This window comes from Capra hircus, chromosome 6 (genome assembly GCF_001704415.2).
Source record: "Capra hircus breed San Clemente chromosome 6, ASM170441v1, whole genome shotgun sequence".
In the NCBI taxonomy this organism is placed as follows: domain Eukaryota; kingdom Metazoa; phylum Chordata; class Mammalia; order Artiodactyla; family Bovidae; genus Capra; species Capra hircus.
In genome coordinates this window covers 31,292,928-31,296,283 of record NC_030813.1, presented here as the reverse complement: position 1 = coordinate 31,296,283, position 3,356 = coordinate 31,292,928, and the positions used below count along the sequence as shown (strand labels likewise).

General features: G+C 45.2%; 1 non-coding gene across 1 annotated transcript; it reads right to left on the bottom strand.

Moving 5' to 3' along the window:
- TRNAS-GGA lies at window positions 2,740–2,811 on the bottom strand. The gene has a single exon. It is a non-coding gene; the product is annotated as a tRNA-Ser (tRNA).

Below are 3,356 nucleotides of genomic sequence, written 5' to 3'. Positions count from 1 at the left end.
GCTAAGAGAGCTTCCAAAGCTGGAGAAACAAAATAGACGCATTTTAAACTTTGAATAAAAACTCATGGTTTAAGTAACATCAGAAGACAAGAATATGACTTATGATACACAGTACATTTAATTGTCAGATTAGTGCTATCAAGAGAACATTCTATGAGAGGAGAAGACGAATGAGGCTATGTGACTTGGGATGGTTTCATGGAGTAAGTAGAAATTTAGCCTAAGCTTAGAGGAAAGGTCATGCATGTATGCTAAGTCACTTCAGTCATGTCTGACCCTTTGCCATCCCATGGACTGTAGCTCACCAGGCTCCTCTGTCCATGCAATTCCCCATGGCAAGTGGGTTGCCATGCCCTCCTCCAGGGGATCTTCCTGACTCAGGAATCGAACCGCGTCTCTTATGGCTCCAGCATTGGCAGGCAGGTTCTTTACCACTAACACCACCTGGGGAGCCCAGAGGAAAGGTGAGAAGAATGCAAAAGGGCCTCCCAGTGGAGGGAACAGGGCAACCAAAGCACAAGAAAGGGAGACAATGCCCAGAAGAGCAGTAGCCCATGATGTCTAGAATGTGGTTTCGCATCAGGAAGTAGCAGGAAGTGAAGCTGGGTGAGACTGTGGGAAGATTCCTATAGACTGGGCACGAGAGGTCATACTCTCCTGTTCTTTCATCCATTCATGTATTCAACGTATCATCACTGAGATCCTACTAAGTGCAGTAACTATTCTACGTGCTGGGGATACAGCAGTAAACAAGACAGAAATCCCTGCCCTCATGGCATTTACAATCAACTGAAGGATGAGATGGTTGGATGGCATCACCAACTCAATGGACATGAGTTTGAGTAAACTCCGAGAGTTGGTGCTGGACAGGGAGGCCTGGCATGCTGCAATCCATGGGGTCACAAAGACTTGGACACAACTGAGCAACCGAACTGAACTGAACTGAAGGAGATGACCTATAAGCAGGATAAATAAGTGAAGCACACTGTCTAATAGATGATAAGTGCTGTAGAGAAGGACAAAGAGGAGGAGCAGGAAGGCCAAAGTGAAAGTGGGATTTGCTTTATACTAAATAAGGTAACCAGGGAGGTCTCCCTAATAAGTCAACGTTTGACTGAAGCTTTAAAGCAGCAGTCCCCAGCCTTTTTGGCACCAGGGGCCATTTCACGGAAAACAGTTTTTTCACGGACTGGGATAGGAGTAGGGGACGGTTTCAGGATGATTCAAGTGCATTACATTTATTGGACACTTTATTTCTATTATTATTACATCAGCTGCACCTTCAGTCATCAGGCATTAGATGCCAGAGTTTGGGGACCCCTGCCTTAAAGGGAGTGAAAGAGTTAGTCATACTGCTCTCGGAGGAAAGAACATCCAGACTTTGGGGACAGCTAGTACAAAGACTCTGAGGTAGGGGTGTATGGGCATGTTTGAAGAACAGTGGGGAAATCAATGTAGCTGGACTGGAATGGGTGATGGGAGGGAAGGGAGGAAAAAAGCCCAAAGGGGAACACAGAACCCACTTATAAGGCTTTATAGAATGCCATCAGATTTGGGGTTTTATTCTGCGAGAGATGGGAAATCATTGGTGTGTACGGAGCTCAGGGGAATGCTTGTTACTTATCCAACATGTTGATTACAAAGTCAGAAGTAAATCAATCTTGGGATCAAAGTGCTGCCACTTTCCCACCCTCCCTGGGGCCTAAATATTTGCTCCAAATTCGAGTGTTATGGGAGAGTGACATATGGTGCCAGTTGCTGGCTGTGCCTCCCTTTGAATTTCAGTCTTTGAACCATTAGAAGGAGATTGAAACAGGGCTGGTGTTCACAGAGGCTCGTGACAATGGTGTGCTGGAGATTTCCATGGGCATTGGAGAGCCCACTGAAGAATTTAACTGAAGGAAAAATCAGGCTCTTAAAGAGGTTCTTTATGAAGTTTAAGCTATTAGTGATTCAGGGAATGGAACAGATAAGAGGCCAATGGAAACCCTTGTGCAATATAGTTCAGGTGTGAGCTGAGCTCAGTGGTAACTGAAAAAAGGAAAGAGGTTACAGATGGCACATATATTTTGAAAGAAGAATTAAGAGAACTTAATGGTTCACTGAATATAGGATGTAAAAGAGAATCATATATGACTGATTTTTCAAGGTTAGATGCTAGAAAAGTGGAAACAATTTTATCAAGAAGTACTGAAGTCAGAAGAATATTTTTTCCTTGTTAATCTCCATTTTTTCTTAAGTTGGGAAGTTTAAAATAGAAGAAATCATAGATTTGAGAATTGTTTATTTTCCTTCTGTTGAAGCTTGAGTGACAGATTCCAAACTGGTATTGGTGGGGCGGGGGTGGGGGGGGGTGCGGACCTGAGGCATTGTCTAGAGTCCATGATTTTTAATCTGTGCTCCACAGGTGCCTAAGTTTTCCTCAAGATTTCTGGGATGCTGGTCTGAGGTGGGGCCCCCTGGCTTCAGTCAGAGCTACCTTTGCTCTGATCTGTTTACATATTTGACTTTCAGTTGTATTTTCCTCACATTCCGAATGACACATTACTGACAGGTGACCAAGATTTCAAGTCAGATATTTTCTGAGGCAACTCACTGCAGCAGTCAACATTTTCCATTGCCTCAGTCGTGTCCGACTCTTTGTGGCCCCATGGGCTGTAGCCTACCAGGCTCCTCCCTCCATGGGATTCTCCAGGCAAGAGTACTGGAGTGGGTTGCCATTTCCTTCTCCAGGGGATCTTCCCAACCCAGGGATCGAACCCGGGTCTCCTGCATTCCAGGCAGACGCTTTAACCTCTGAGCCACCAGGGAAGCCCCGCCTCACTGTTACTCTTCCTTATAGTTTCCCTTTGTACTGTGTCAAAAGTTGCCCCAACTGGTTCTTTAAAATGTTACAGAACAAGCTCCATCCGTTTTTTCCTCCATGACATTTGTCATTTTCCCACTTCCCTGGTGGCTCAGATGGTAAAGAATTTGCTTGCAATGCAATGCAGGATACCCAGGCTTGATCCCTGGGTCGGGAAGATCCCCTGGAGAAGGGGATGGCTACCCACTCCAGTATTCTTGCCTAGAGAATTCTTGCCATAGACAGAGGAGCCTGGTGGGCTACAGTCCATGGGATTGCAAAGAGTCGGACACAACCGAGTGACTAATTCTTTCACCACACAGTGAATACCCAGAATTGAGCAAACTGTGACACTGTGACAGAGACTCAAATCCCATCATGGCAGCTTGACACAGACCCAATATCTCCAAAGTCCTAACAGAAGAACAAGCTGGAACCAAGTTCCCTAGCTTAAAAAAATTAGGCTGGCTAGAACAACCATGGAGCAGACATACCTGAGCAGAAATTCAAA